General features: G+C 38.0%; 1 protein-coding gene and 2 pseudogenes across 1 annotated transcript in view; 2 read left to right on the top strand and 1 right to left on the bottom strand.

Annotated features, from left to right (window-relative positions):
- Positions 1 to 13253, bottom strand: part of LOC125667370 (uncharacterized) — a 42543-nt pseudogene extending 29290 nt beyond the window's left edge.
- Positions 1 to 16233, top strand: part of LOC130054058 (uncharacterized) — a 1204346-nt gene that overhangs the window by 948767 nt on the left and 239346 nt on the right. The gene's annotated exons all lie outside the window — the stretch shown is intronic.
- Positions 5719 to 15446, top strand: LOC125648790 (uncharacterized; annotated as a pseudogene).

Raw genomic sequence — 16233 nt, 5'->3', positions numbered from 1 at the left:
AAGCGCCGAACATAGGCCTAAATTCTGCAGCCCTTCACCGGCAGTAGTGATGTATCCATATGAGTGAAATATTCTTGCGAGGGACGTAAAACAATATTCAATCAATCAATCCTAGCTTAAAACAACCAGGCGACCAGGAAAATGGGGCTCAAATATGTCGCAATGAAATGTGAATGTTGGATCTGTACAACATTATACATTTTGTTTTAGTTTCCTCTTTTTAAACATGCCATTGCTACAAAGGAATGATTATATGAATTTGATATATATTTTTGATTACTTGTAGATATGTGCGCATAAAGAGAAGGAGGGATAAACAGAGAGAAAAAATCTGGAATCGCGCATGCGTGTGCAATAGTTTTGAATTTATAGATTTACTTAAAATCATATCACAATGCATTTTATATCCACAGGCAGTGTTGTTCACACAGTTTTACAAAACGTTTGTTTTACTAATATCACCCTGGTAGATATCACAAAAAAATATTTTAGTGTTGTAGAAAAAAAAAATACTTTTACTATACACATGACGATTTGAGTACTAGTAGATTGAAATGTAAATTACCAATCAGTATAATGAATTACACAGGTTATCAATATTTGTTATTAGATACATACTAATAGTGTAGTTGTACGAAGATGCTGACTTTTACAAACAACGGCCGACTTTTACAATCTAAAGGGGCTAACTCCAATATGAAACATTGGGAGTGGTATTTGTAAAATTCAATCTGACTAAAGTACAAGTGAAGACTTTGCGACATTCAAGTGTATATTGTTTAACACCCCACTAAAATACAAATAAAACCTTTACGACATTCAGTTGTATATTGTTTAACATCCCACTCGAGAATGTCTCACTCACATCGTGGGGGCCATTGCCAATGAAGGGCTGCAAAATTTATGCCTATGCTAGGCGCTTATGGCATTTAAGCAGGGAGGGTATTTAGTAGCTTCAAATGCTTATATTGGTAATGTACAGTAAATATATATTGTATTCCTTTTGTGAGTGATAAGATTGATCATTGTTCATTATCTCCACCTTTCATGCGTTTTAAAAGGACATTTTAGAAAGTAGTTGTATGGACTTTGTTCACTGATACGTGACTTTACCGCGACTTCTAATCGTACGATTTGACTTTCTTCTGTCTCAGATTGGATTGATAGGTCGTCCTGAGAATTTTTCTCACCAAAGATGCATAGGTGTCGTACGATTTGCCTTTCCTTAGTCTCAAACTGTATAAATAGGTCTTCCAATAAAGTTCACTGTAGGTCAAGATATTAAATAGTCGTACGATGTGTTTTGTCAGATCAATCGACCTGCCTCTGATAGGTCTTACGAAAAATTCTCGTTTTAGAAGAGGAACGGTTTCACCATCTTTTCAACTGTCTTTTGGAAATACCATTATTTCCAACTCGGACTGTGTTCGAAACCTTGGCGTTTTCTTCGACAGTGTACCTTCTTTTAAAAACCATATTAGTTCCATCTCTCGTTCTTTTTATCATCAACGGAATATTGCACGGATTCGTTCTTTCATCAATGATGACGCCTGCAAGACACTTGTATGTTCTCTTGTATTATCACGCTTAGACTATGGAAATGCACTATTTAAAGGGCTACCCCAAACAGATCTGAGCAGGCTACAGACAATTCAAAACTCAGCAGCTCGACTTGTTGCCCGGGTCAGGAAGCATGACCATATATTACCGGTGCTTGTGTCCTTGCACTGGCTTCCAGTTGATTCCCGTGTTGAATACAAGAATTTACTACACACATAAAAGGCACTAAATGGATTGGCACCCGCCTATATCAGCGACCTCATCACTATGTACGAAACAAAACGATCACTGCGTTCATGCAATTCACGATTGCTAGAAAAACCCCGCGTTCGTACAAAGACCTATGGAGATCGAATGTTTGATGTAACAGTTGCCACACTATGGAACTGTTTACCGATAGACATCCGTTCGTGTGGCACTGTCAAAGGTTTTAAGACAAACCTCAAAACATATCTTTTTAGGAAATCTTATGACCATATTTTGTAATATATTCTTTTTTTAAAGTAAAGACTGGTTTGTCGCATGAACTCGTAATGTTTAAATTGTTTTATTTTATTTGGATGTTATATTTTATCCTCTGATTAATCTTATCATGTTTTACATTTTACATTGTTAAAGCGCTTAGAGTAATTACAAATTATATAATGCGTTATATAAATGCCGCACATTATTATTATTATTATTATTATTATATGTAATTCAAACGTGGAGTGTCATGAATTTATTGGAAAAGAGGAATAAATAACCAAGCAAGGAAAAACGTGTCACCACACATACCGTTGATTTACTGTGTACACTGATAGACATGTATCCAGTATACACACCACGTATTGATTGTTTTCACATTTAGACCCAGAGGTTCAACACGAAAGGGAGAGGTAGAAGGGCGTAGCATTGGGAGAACGATAACAAAATATATCTCGACCCTTAATATATAGCTGCTGTTCTAAGGTATGCATATGTGGGCGGGATGTAATATATAGATAACTTTTAAATTGTCAGGGTTAATGACACATTATCTAGAAATGTCAGTATAACTTGAGTTCGTCTACTTACACTGAGCACAGTACACTCTTGACATACAGTAAAGCTTAAAGCCACTTTCATTTTTATGGCAATTATCTGGGCCCCTTTATGCATTACTCAGCTTGTCATTTTAATCAAACATAAAAACGAGTAGTGTATTGCGAAAGCATCAAATATATACTACTCAAAATTTGATAAGGATCATAGATAGTTTTATGTTTAAAAAATTGATAACTGCATAACTGGCAATATTGTGTCCAAGTGAAATCAAAAACGTCTTCAACAAACTTGCACGTGCATTTCATGCCATGGGAAATGCGTTTCTCATCACAGTTTATGCTTTTGCTACCATTGCACGATTTTCACTCAGGCATCGGTGTCTGATTCTTTCTAACATTTCAAACTCACTTGATTGTTTACACTACGTTTATCAACACAATGCCCCCACAACGTGTAAGGCGTCGCCTGACGACAGAACAACTGGGCAGATGTATTGGAATGCTTGACGCTGGCTATTCACAACATGACGTTGCAAATGCACTAAACGTCAGCCAGAGCGTTGTAAACAGGGCCTGAAACCGACAGCAAACTTTTGGTACAACAGCACACTGACATGGGGGTTGTCATCAGAGGTCGACAACCCAACGACAAGACCATTTTGTGGCTCTTCAGGCACGACGCCATCCCTTCTGGACAGCAACCAGCCTACGTAACGACCTCCTGAACGCCTCAGGGGTGAATGTGTCCACTCAGACGATACGGAATCGGCTTCACAATGCAGGTCTCAACCCGAGAAAGGCATGTGTTCGAGTCCCTCTGACTGTTCGACACCGGCGGGAGCGATTGGACTGGGCTGAAGATCATGTCACTTGGACACAGAACGATTGGGTTCAAGTTCTGTTCACCGATGAGCCCAGGTATTGTTTGGACTTTACAGACAGGAGGCACTGAGTGTGGCGACGACAACGTGAACGTTTCCATGATGCCAACATCAGTGAACATGACCGTTATGGTGGTGGTTCCATCGTGGTCTGGGGTGGAATCAGCAGGGATGGAAGAACAGATCTTCATGTCCTGGAGAGAGGAACAATGACGGGGGTGCGGTACCGGGATGAGATCCTCGATGTTTACGTCAGACCCTACGCTGGTGCTGTTGGCCCTGAGTTCATCCTGATGGATGATAACGCCCGTCCTCATCGCGCCAGGGTGGTGGAGCAGTACCTTTAACATGAGACAATTGTCCGTATGCACTGGCCAGCGCGCTCGCCGGACTTGAACCCGATTGAGCATGTATGGAACATGCTGTAGGTTGCCCTTTCACGCCGTAGAGCACAACCCACGACTTTGGCAGAGCTCGGAAACGCCCTCACGGAAGAGTGGAACAACCTTCCCATTGGAAACATCCGGGTGCTTATTGACAGCATGGCTCGACGTTGTCAAGCCGTCATTGATGCAAGAGGAGGCCATACCCGGTATTGACACTTCATCGACTAAGTGTAATGATGGACTATCCCTAAAAACTGTATAATTCTTTCTCTGGTTTGCTGTTAACTTTTTGCAATGAAATGCCTTTTGGTGTTGTTATCAGATTTCAAGCATTCCGTATTGATAAAAGTTCATGCCGTTCATGAATTTTCATTCATAACCTGAGTAAACACGTTTCTGAGTCAATTTTGTCTTTTGTTATGTTAATGGTAAATTACACACATATAACCTAGTGATCCTTATAAAATTTTGAGTAATATATGTAGAAAAAAACAATACGTCTATGAGAATTTTTCACTCATATGGAGACGTCACCAAGACCTGTACAGGGATTACAATTTAGGCCTTTGCTCTGCGCTTACGACCATTGAGCAGTGATGGTTCTTTAACGTGTCGCACCTACTGTGACACGGGACATCCGTTTTGAGGGTGATTTCCGAGGACCCGTGATATTCACACGTGATGACGAGCTTTTGCCAGTGGAACTGTCACTACCCATTTTAACGTTTTAACGACTTAGGTCTGTCGCGGCCGGGATTCGGGGAACGCTCTAACCTCTCGGCCATCGCGGTGATTATACGATTTGCGAAAGAGTTTACAATAATCTATTACTCAACATAATTGTCGGTTTTTTTATGTTTTACTGAAGCAGTCTCTAAATCTATTTTGGTCCAATTTCTGTAGTTTGAGTTGATCCCTTTAAATTGTAAAAGTCAGCCGTTGATTGTAAAAGTAAGCATCTTCGTAAAACTCCACTACTAGTACTAGCACTTCAACATCAGGGGAATCTCCAAGGTGAAACACCATCTCACCAAAGAAACGTGTGCGAAGGTCATCAATGCAACAATCATATCCCACCTTAACTATCAGTTATATCCTTGATTATCACAATGCCCTTCTGCTTGACATGACAGATCACCCCATGCTCCGACTACACGTGGCTCAGAACAACGCTACACGTTTTCTCACAAGAACATGTTACAGACAACACATTTCTCCGGTACTTCAACAACTACACTCGCTGTCTGTAAAGCAACGTGTTATGTTTAAAGTGCTGACAACCATACATAAGTCACTACACTCTTTCTCGGCACCAGCATACATGAAAGAGCTATGTTCTGTTTACCAGCCACGTGTGACTTTGGAATCACGATCCGACCAATGAAAAAACTGGTAGTAAAGAAATCATGAAACAAATACGGTGCATGATCCTTAAAACACTAGGTGGACACTTGTGGAATAAACTGACATTGGAACTTTGAGAGTTTGAAGAACATGGATTATTCCTCTAGAACCTAAAACATACTTGTTCAAGCGTGAATATGCCATGTGAATGTAAAATTCAGTGTGATATCAAGGATTCCATGTGCAATCTCTTGCACACTGAATGATGATCCAGCATACGAATACCTGTGTGCCAATTGTATCTTGTCTAATTTGTCAACCACTTTGTCATCTCACTACCATGTTTTATTTAATTTCTTTCTATTGTTTTATCATTTTCTGTATAGCTCTTGCAGGTCTTTTATTGGTATATTATCATTTATTATCATCACAAACATTGTACAGCACATAGAAACTATATATAGTTTTGCGCTTTATAAATGAATAAAATAATACTAATACATATCATGAGTTCACGACATCATGCATGTAGACTGTACAAACAGGTATACAACTAATCATATATCTTTACACGATACCAGACCAGCACTTAACCAATCAACACATCAGATACACGATACCAGACCAGCACTTAACCAATCAGCACATCAGATACACGATACCAGACCAGCACTTAACCGATCAACACATCAGATACACGATACCAGACCAGCACTTAACCAATCAGCACACAATACCAGACCAGCACTTAACCAATCAGCACACGATACCAGACCAGCACTTAACCAATCAACACATCATATACACGATACCAGACCAGCACTTAACCAATCAACACATCAGATACACGATACCAGACCAGCACTTAACCAATCAGCACATCAGATACACGGTACCAGACCAGCACTTAACCAATCAGCACACGATACCAGACCAGCACTTAACCAATCAACACATCATATACACGATACCAGACCAGCACTTAACCAATCAACACATCAGATACACGATGCCAGACCAGCACTTAACCAATCAGCACATCAGATACACGGTACCAGACCAGCACTTAACCAAGCAACACATCAGCTATAACTGTTTGTAAGAAATAATATTTACCAGACCAACACTTAACTAATCAGCACATCAGTTATAACTGTTTGTAAGAAATAATATTTACCAGACCAGCACTTAACCAATCAGCACATCAGCTATAACTGTTTGTAAGAAATAATATTTGACTAATCATCATGTCAGGTATAACTTTATGCTATGAATAACATTTACCAGACCAGTGTTAGACCAATCAACATGTGACGTATAACTTTATGTAATAAGTAACAGTTACCAGACCATTACTTGACCAATGCAAGGTGAAAATAACAAACAGTGATCAATCTCATAACTCCTATAAGCAACACAAAATAGATAATTCGGCAAACACAGACCCCTGGACACACCAGAGATCAGGTACCTAGGAGGAGTAAGCATCCCCTGTTGTATACATGTCTGTTGAAAGATTGAAAGTAGAAATAAGGAAAGTAGAAACAGTCAAGAGCATACAGCTCAGTACAAGGTGACAAAGATTAAACAAGTCACTGTGAAGGCAGTATTTATATAATAAATGCAGTATATATGTATATGTATATATTTTCCTAATTTCAAGTATTTACATGGATGTTGGGTATTCTGCAGTGATCTGAATTCAAAATGTGACAATAACCGCATATACATAGTTGGAAATGTAATGGGATGAACATTATCACCTGCATATGGTGTCTATATATCTCAACTGATTCGATATGCAAGAGTTTGTTCTGCGTATAGTCAGTGTTTAAATCGAGGTAAGCTACTGACAAACAAGTTGATGGTACAGGGATTTCAACAGTCTCGATTGGAGTCAACATTTTGCAAATTTTATGGTCGTTATAACGATCTAGTTCGTCAATACAACCTCGCATTGGGTCAAATACTGTCTGACGTGTTTCATACCGATTGTTAAGTCGTTCGTGGCACACTGATTTTGACTGCGGCTAACTCCGTTTACCTGATCAGGATACGGGGCTCACGGCGGGTGTGACCGGTCAACAGGGGATGCTTACTCCTCCTAGGCACCTGATCCCACCTCTGGTGTGTCCAGGGGTCCGTGTTTGTCCAACTATCTATTTTATTTTGTTTATAGGAGTTATGAGATTGATCACTGTTCGTTATCTTCACTTTGCATGACAGGATAACCCCCGGAATATTTGTGGAATAGAATGAAACAATTACACGTGATGTCGTAGAATGGAATGAAATAACAACCCGTGATTTTGTGGAATGAAATGAAACAATAGCCTGTGATTTTGTTGATTGAAAGGTGAAGATAACGAAGTGATCAATCCTATAACTTCTAAAAGCATTGCAAATTAGAGATTTGGACAAACACGGACCTCTGGATACACGAAAGGTGAGATCATGAGCATAGGAGGAATAAGCATCCCCTGTCAACCCGTGATAACCGCCATGAGCCTCACATCTTGATTAGGTAAACATAATCATTCGTAGTCAAAACGAATGTTAACAATAAGTATGAAACACGTAGACAACATTTGACCCAAATGATATGTTTTATTGGTAAACTAGATTATTATAGCGACACTAGAATTTGCGAAATGCTGACTTTAAACGAGATTGTTGAAACCCCTGTAACATTAATTCGTTTGTCAGTTGGCTGTCTCGATCTCAAGATGCTTTTGCGTATGAGTCAGTTGAAAGATAAAAAATCATATGCAGGTGATATTGTAATATTAAAATCATTAAAACTGATTCAGACTGTGCTTGTAGGAAAGGTCCACATCATACTGATAAATGATTTAAAATACAATAGTTAAAATGAATACTTTAGACATAAGAAGTCTTCTAAAAATGTTCATGAAACCAGAGAAAAATAATCACCGACATATTAATGAGAAGATATTCTAAACTAAATCCACCCGACTATTATATCAAATGTCACGTGGGTATCATCATACTGTACCTACACAACATCGGGGCGACATCAGACACTACATCAAACGTCACGTGGGTATCATCATACTGTACCTTCACAACACCGGAACAACATCAGGCTACTACATCAAACGTCACGTGGGTATCATCATACTGTACCTACACAACACCGGGGAGACATCAGACTACTACATTAAACGTCACGTGGATATCATCATACTGTACCTACACAACATCGGGGCGACAACAGACTACTACATCAAACGTCACGTGAGTATAATCATACTGTACCTACACAACACCGGGCGACATCAGACTACTACATCAAACGTCACGTGGGTATCGTCATACTGTACCTACACAACATCGGGGGACATCAGACTACTACATCAAACGTCACGTGGGTATCATCATTCTGTACCTACACAACACCGGGACGACAGCAGACTACTACATCAAACGTCACGTGGGTATCATCATACTGTACCTACACAACACCGGGGCGAAATCAGGTTACACATTCCTAAGCTAAACATCATGGAATGAATTACGTACTAACAGCAGATAATAGCCTTCTAAAATTGTTAGAAGTCACAATTAAACATACAACATATGAAAGGACAGACAACTTTACAAATTGGCATATTGCCAATTTCTCACAAAAGAAGAAAAATGAAATATTTGAAGGGTCAAATCTTCCAAGAGCAGGCTACGAAATATTTTTTCACACTTATGTCAAAATAGACAAACCAGATTATCTAAATAAAGACGGAATCGGGTCGCTGGATACGCATTTTATCTCAATAGTGTCACTGAGTACACGGTATATCTCAAAAGAGACTTTCATCTTTTTACTTATTTTCAGATTATATAATAAAGACTGAATCATAGCATCGACAAATACGCGGGTTTAAAAGTCTATTTCAAACATTTTATGTTTGTTATGACGATGTGGTTTACAAATATAAAGTAACACGGACTTAAATGTTGTCTTTAACATGGAGTCACGTGATTGAAAAAGATTTAGATGAGCGGTTCGCTACAAAATTGAAGCGGTAGTTATGGAGATTGAAAACTTCGTAGGAATGTGGATTTACCTCACATTGTCCACTATCGTTAAACTGTCCAGCTCACTATTTTTAGAATATTCACTCCACTATCAGTAAATTTCCAGCTCTGCAACGTTAAGCAAAGCTATTCCATAACTATATCAATGTACATTCCGGCGGCTAGGTGTAAGGTTATAGTAATAGTCATTGGCAGTCATGAGAGATTGAATGGTACATGAGTTGCAACAGTCTCGTTCAAAGTCAACATTTCTCAAATGATATGGTAACACCCCCGTGAGCCCGATATTTTAATTGACAGTTTTAGTTCGTCTCTATCAGAATTCCATTTAGAAATGTGTAGAGATGTAAATATTTACCTTAAATTGCCCACTCCATTATTACTGAACTGTCATACTGTCCTCTGTAGAGTTGAATGTAGCTATTCAAGAACTACATTGATGTACAATTCGGCAGGTTAGGTGTAAGATTGCGTCCGTGAAGCTTGGAGATCTGGTGAGTGAAGCTGAACACACCACCATGTATACCGTCCTCATTTATAACACCTCACGTGTCATCATTCTGTGTCAACAAAAAACCGGTCTTTGAATCTCAAATGAAGTGTCACAGTGGGGTTGGGGAAGACAAAGAATCTGTAAATACGACGTATAGATCAACAGTTGTGTGTACACAAACCCGCCCTCTAGAACTCAAGTGAAGTGTCACTGTAGGGATTGGCAAGGACTTATTTCCTGCCACTGTAAATACCACTCACAAAACACATTTTGAAGCATTCAACTTGAAGCTTGTGACTGACGTCTCTACATTAGGGGGACATTTTGAAACGTAACTAACAATATACAAACAGGGGAACAGTTATCACTATTGTACAGAATGTATATATACACAAACAGTTAATTCAATATCAATGTTTTGAATAGTGCTTATATATACCAGCAAAATGATAGCAAACCTTTTACGGTGTTTATATACACAAACAATCAATAACTAATATTTTATACAGTCCTTATATACACAAACGATCAATAACTAATATTTTATACAGTCCTTATATACACAAACAATCAATAACTAATATTTATACAGTGCTTATATACACAACAAACAATTACTAATATTTAATACAGTGCTTAAATACACAAACAAATACCAATATTTTGTACAGTGCTTAGGTAAACAAACAAACAATCACTAATATTTTATACAGTGCTTATCTATACAAACAAAAATGCATATAATAATGATTTAAATCGTGCTTAATGTCACAATCTGTGATAATGGCATAGAAATAACCCCTCGCTGCAAACCGTGCTTTGAAGAAGATCAAGAGTATGTGCAAATAAGTTTATTATCGTGCTCACAAATATAGCAAGTAACGTCTACACTCATACAAACAAAAACAAAACAAAAATATAACAAAACAAAAAATATGAATTAACAGACGATTACACGTGTACCCGACTAAAGCTAAATGTTACGTTATGTTGCCTTATGTAAGAAAACCAGCAGACTTGTCTCTTGAATTCGAAATAGGTTACACAGGATGGCGAAACAAAATACGTTGACTAAAGAGTTACCACACTTTACACACCAGTAGTTGATTGTCTTCAGACACGTGGTGACACTTTGTCCATCACTCGCTCAACGTTTCTGTAGCCATAAACGTTTTTCTATAGGTCGTTCTCCAACGTTGTTCATCAAATATCTTAGAACGCCATGATATACATGTTGCACCTGCTCGAGCCATACAATAACACACACAGCTGGTCACCTATAATTACACAGTAACAATCGGGGTTTTTTACGGATACATTATATACTGAAAACTTGCATATGTCGGGTACATTGTGTAATAAAAATAAACTGGTTACATAAATTTCAAAAAAAGTAACAGAATTGCCTAACGCAAACAAAAATAAACAGTTCGCACTCACCGCTGTCGAAATGCTCAAAATTGTGTTCTCACTTTCCACACAGGAACATCATTCGAACACCCATACTAAATGTACATACAGTGCAGGCCCAGTAAACCACACAGGTAAAACTCGAGACCACACAGGTCTATCATTTTCACACATTGGGCGGACACACCTTCCCACTTCCACGGCCTGGTCAGAACAACACGTAAGCATTTACAAACCGGTCTGACAGCCGTGACCAGCTATCCGTAACGACTATATGATGAGAACAAAGTATGGAACGCCATAACAGCCATAATAAAACAAACTCAAATTGTGACACTTAAAATGTACAACATTGTGGGTACAAACATATATCAATGGTTTATATGGTGGTTTTAGCTTCTCCGTCGTCAGCTTCTTGTGTTTGTGTGACAAAGTTCCATTGTGGTGTTTTGTATCTCAGTTGATTCGATATGTGGGCGCTTGTTCTGCTTATGATCGGTCTTTGGATCTCTACGGGCTGTCGGCAGGCGGGTTGATGGTCTCGTTTGGGGTCGGCGGTTCGCGTTTATGACAATGACTAACAGTACTATATTTGTACAATGACTAACAATACTATACCTGTATGTTTTAACACAATGACTAACAGTACTATATGTGTAGATTTTAACACAATGACTACCAGTAATATATTTGTAGATTTTAACACAATGACTAACAGTACTATATTTGTAGATTTTAACACAATGACTAACAGTACTATATTTGTAGATTTTAACACAATGACTAACAGTAAAATATCTGTAGGTTTTAACGCAATGACTTACAATAATATACTTGTACGTTTTAACAAAACGACTAACAGTACTATATTTGTAGGTTTTAACACAATGACTAACAGTACTACATTTGTAGGTTTTAACACAATGACTAACAGTACTATATTTGTAGATTTTAATACAATGACTAACCGTGCTATAATTGTAGGTTTTAACACAATGATTGACAGTGCTATATTTGTAGATTTTAACACAATGACTAACAGTGCTATATTTGTAATAATAATAATAATGATAATAAAAGTACATCTATATAGTGCCTTATCTAAAAATACTCTAAAATACTAAAATTTAAAATTGATAATTAAAAGAAAAACCATAGAATACACAACGAATAATCCTTACACATATAAGCATGAATGCATCATTATGTCATAATGGATAAAAAGTACAAATCAAGACAATTTAAAGTATAAAATATGATGCAAGCATACAACGTCCTAAATATATGAAAAACAAACAAGTAAAACCACTCAAAGGAATCTAAAACACAAATGTGCCCAAAATTCATTAAATCCAACAGTACATAGCTATTTGAAGGTTATAGGATTGACAGAAAAGATGAGTTTTTAACAGACATTTAAACATTCAAGATTTTTGGCGTTTCTGAGCTGGCTAGGCAGATTGTTCCAGAGTGTGGATGCAGCCTTGTCGAATCTGCGTTCACCGTAGGTCTTAGTTCTGACTGATGGTACAGTTAATAGATTTGCGGTTTCTGAACGCAGGGCTCTCGTCGGGTTGTATGGAATAATGAGTTCTGTTCGATATCCTGGAGCCAAGTTGTGGAGACTTTTAAACACATAAAGGAGAATTTTGTACTGGATACGATAATCAACGGGAAGCCAATGAAGATTGATCAGAACAGGTGTGATATGATCGTGTTTTCTAGTCCGTGTAATTATCCTTACAGCGGTGTTTTGAATTCGCTGGAGTTTGTTTGTGAATTGTTTGTTGATTCCATATAATAAAGCGTTACCATAGTCCAGCCTCGATGTAACGAGAGAATTCACTAGAATTTTACAAGCATCATCAGTTATAAACGGTCGAATGCTGCCTATCCGACGTAGATGCATGTAACATGATTTTGCAACGGAACTGCATTGGTTTTCCATTGTAAAGGATTTGTCGAGATACATTCCGAGATTTTTCACTTTCAGTATCACAAATGATGGGTTTTAACGCAATGACTCACAATAATATACTTGCTACTTTCGTAATACATGACAGACATTGGACACTCGCCAGAATACATCTCTAGTTGTTTCGTAATATACGATATATCTCTGTTGAGACCGTACCAATACTGCTCTCAAACTAAATAATGGCAAGAGCTCCCTAATTAAGATACTGGTAAACAACATCAATGTGTGCCGATAACGTTCTGGTAAACAACATCAATATGTGTCGATAACTTATTGGTAAAACAACATCAATGAGTGTCGATAACTTACTGGTTAAACAACATCAATATGTGTCGATAACTTACTGTTAAATAACATAGATATATGTCGATAACTTGTTGGTAAACAACATTAATTATGTGTTGATAACTTGTTGGTAAATAACATTAATTATGTGTTGATAACTTGTTGGTAAATAACATTAATTATGTGTTGATAACTTGTTGGTAAACAACATTAATCTATATCGATAACGTAAAATGAATTATAGTTTGTTTTCCTCTTCCAGACAATCCTGGTGTTTCATTTCACCAGAATGCCGACAGAAAAATAACTTTCCTTGACAAGTGCGACGATCAGCCAATCTAGAGGTAGAATATCCAGCGGTCACGTGTTGTCTTTGGCCTAACCTGCGCATGAACGAGTACGTGACCTTCAGTGTTCTTCCACTCAAGGACAAAGAAAAGGATCTGTCAACATATCACGTGGTACTTGTTGTCAGCCAATTAGGGCCAGCACAGCTCCGAGGACGGGATCCAGAAAGTTTCAAGGCGGATTCCCGCGCACATCTACCGTATCGTTGGAAAGTAATCAATCGATTTAACAAAGACGTGTGTTATGGAGAACTCCCTGTTGGGGTGAGCCCAAAGGGCCGGATTCGTGCATTCCATTCAGGTGGATTTGAAACAGAAATGGATTTGGATACGGAAATGAGATCTTCGCAATATCTATTTGTTCTTAGCTTGTTTCGAACAGAGGTTAGGATAAAAGACTTGGTGGTGGAGGAGACGCATTATTACTACGAGGTACAGTCCTTTCGGAAGGCCTCTAAGAGGTACAGCACAGATGCACTTTATGTAAACTTGATTGACGAGTATGCCCCTGTTAACGGTGATTAACAGAACAAACAAGGTTTAAGACGAATGAATAGCAGAAGTTTTCCAATGGCGCTTACAACGCAAATGGAGACGGATGATAGAAGTTCTTTGGCTCTTAATCAACCAGCCGAAAATTACTATGATGACATCGCATTAGACAGTCCTCTGCACTCAAAGAACATCGACTTCCCAAACGTTACACCGCATATTGACGCAGTGTACTGTGACGTCATAGGAGATGGCGTTACAGAGAGTAGCGAATCTAATAGAGACACGATGTCAGAAAAAGCTGACTGAAAAAACTGACTGTCATTACGACGAAGTAGATTTTGAGAAAAATACAAATTCAAAGCAAACGAAAAAGACTAACAAATCACCTCACATGATTAAAAAACCTGTCTCAAAGCTTCTGGGTAAAGTTCAAGGAATTAAGAATGTATTTGTGAAGAGAGCAGAACATCTGTATGATGAGATCGATGATGACGAAATCAAAAATCGTAAAACTAAGAACAACTTTGGAAATACGCTCATATCAGTTCTCTCCAAGGACGAGGACGTCGTTCAAAACACGTATTGGGAAGTGAAAGAGATACCAAGAAGCGAGAAAGAAAACCAAGCGGAAGTAACATCATCCTCTGAAAAAAATGATCTTGGATTTGTAAAATCAACCTCAAATTCTAGTGAAAGTGCCGTACCGTTCATAAAAGCATCTGATATGGAGCAAATAACCGCCTCAAAAATTACTAGAATACGCGAGCAACTGGGGACACACCAAAAACAGGGAACTCAACAATTCACTGGTAAAAGTGAAAGTGAAACCAAACATAAAAGTGGTGATTCATCCATGGAAGAAGAGCATTCGGGAAACAAAGTAAATGTTAAGCTATTGATTCAAACATTTGCGGGAAACGAAAATGAGGCTGGAAAAATCCACAGCCGTGCAATACGTGAGAGAAAGACGAGAACCCCATTACTTCACAGCAGTCCGTCAGCACCACTTCTCGTCATGAGATCAAAATCTGACGAGAGTATCGGACTTTCTCGCTCTATCTCGGATAATCCTACTGTACTTCAAAACCAAAATGACGCTCAGTTAGCAAAAAAGCAAACAATGAGAGTACTTCAGATATACCGCATGGCGACAAAGGAAAAGAAAAAATGATCGAGCTCGAAGTTCAAATAATTCATTATACTTTGATGTCAGTGCCATATGAAAGCAATATTACAAGTAACTTCTTTACTCCATTCTGTCCATGGATCTAGTTCCTGATTAAAATGATATTTAAGGCATTATATTTACGATTCGATTGTTTGTTAATTCTCATCACAATTCCCATAACTATTATCTTTTCCTACTGTTGGTGTTTATCAATAAATAGGTCTACTTTACAATTCTTCTTCCTTTAACAATCTCAACGTTCCATGGATATAAAAGGGGTTTCTAATGTGTCTTTCCTGCAGTGACACTTAGCGGATACATAGAATTGTTTCCTATCCCAGCACTGAAATTGGAACTCATGATTTACCTTCATCAAATTCCACCAAGTCTCAAATTCGAAACGCATTTCTTAAAGGACACATGCCATGTTTCAAAGTATACAAAATTACATGCATTTTGTCTTCTTTATGCTTATAGTAACTAATTCTAATAGTTCGTTTGCCGAAATTGAGTGATAATTAACCACAATACAGACTTAAATCTAAGCCCCGAATTTAAAAAAAAAGTCTAGTTAATTAGGTAGGTAGTCACGTGGTACAGTGACGTCACATGCGCTCTTCGGATTGTGAAAGTACTGTGAGATACTATTAAAAACTCAGCTTTTAGGGGCCTAATTTATTCACCATGGGCAACATTTAAATCGATGTTGACATATTTTCCGAGTTTTGTATGTTTTTTGCCACCAGTGCATACAAATAGCGATGTAAATACCCAAATATAGCGAGGAAAGCGAGTATGAATCGGC

The sequence above is a fragment of the Ostrea edulis genome, chromosome 1 (genome assembly GCF_947568905.1).
Source record: "Ostrea edulis chromosome 1, xbOstEdul1.1, whole genome shotgun sequence".
NCBI lineage: Eukaryota > Metazoa > Mollusca > Bivalvia > Ostreida > Ostreidae > Ostrea > Ostrea edulis.
Note: the sequence above shows the minus strand (reverse complement) of the source record. Positions and strands in the feature narration are given on the sequence as shown.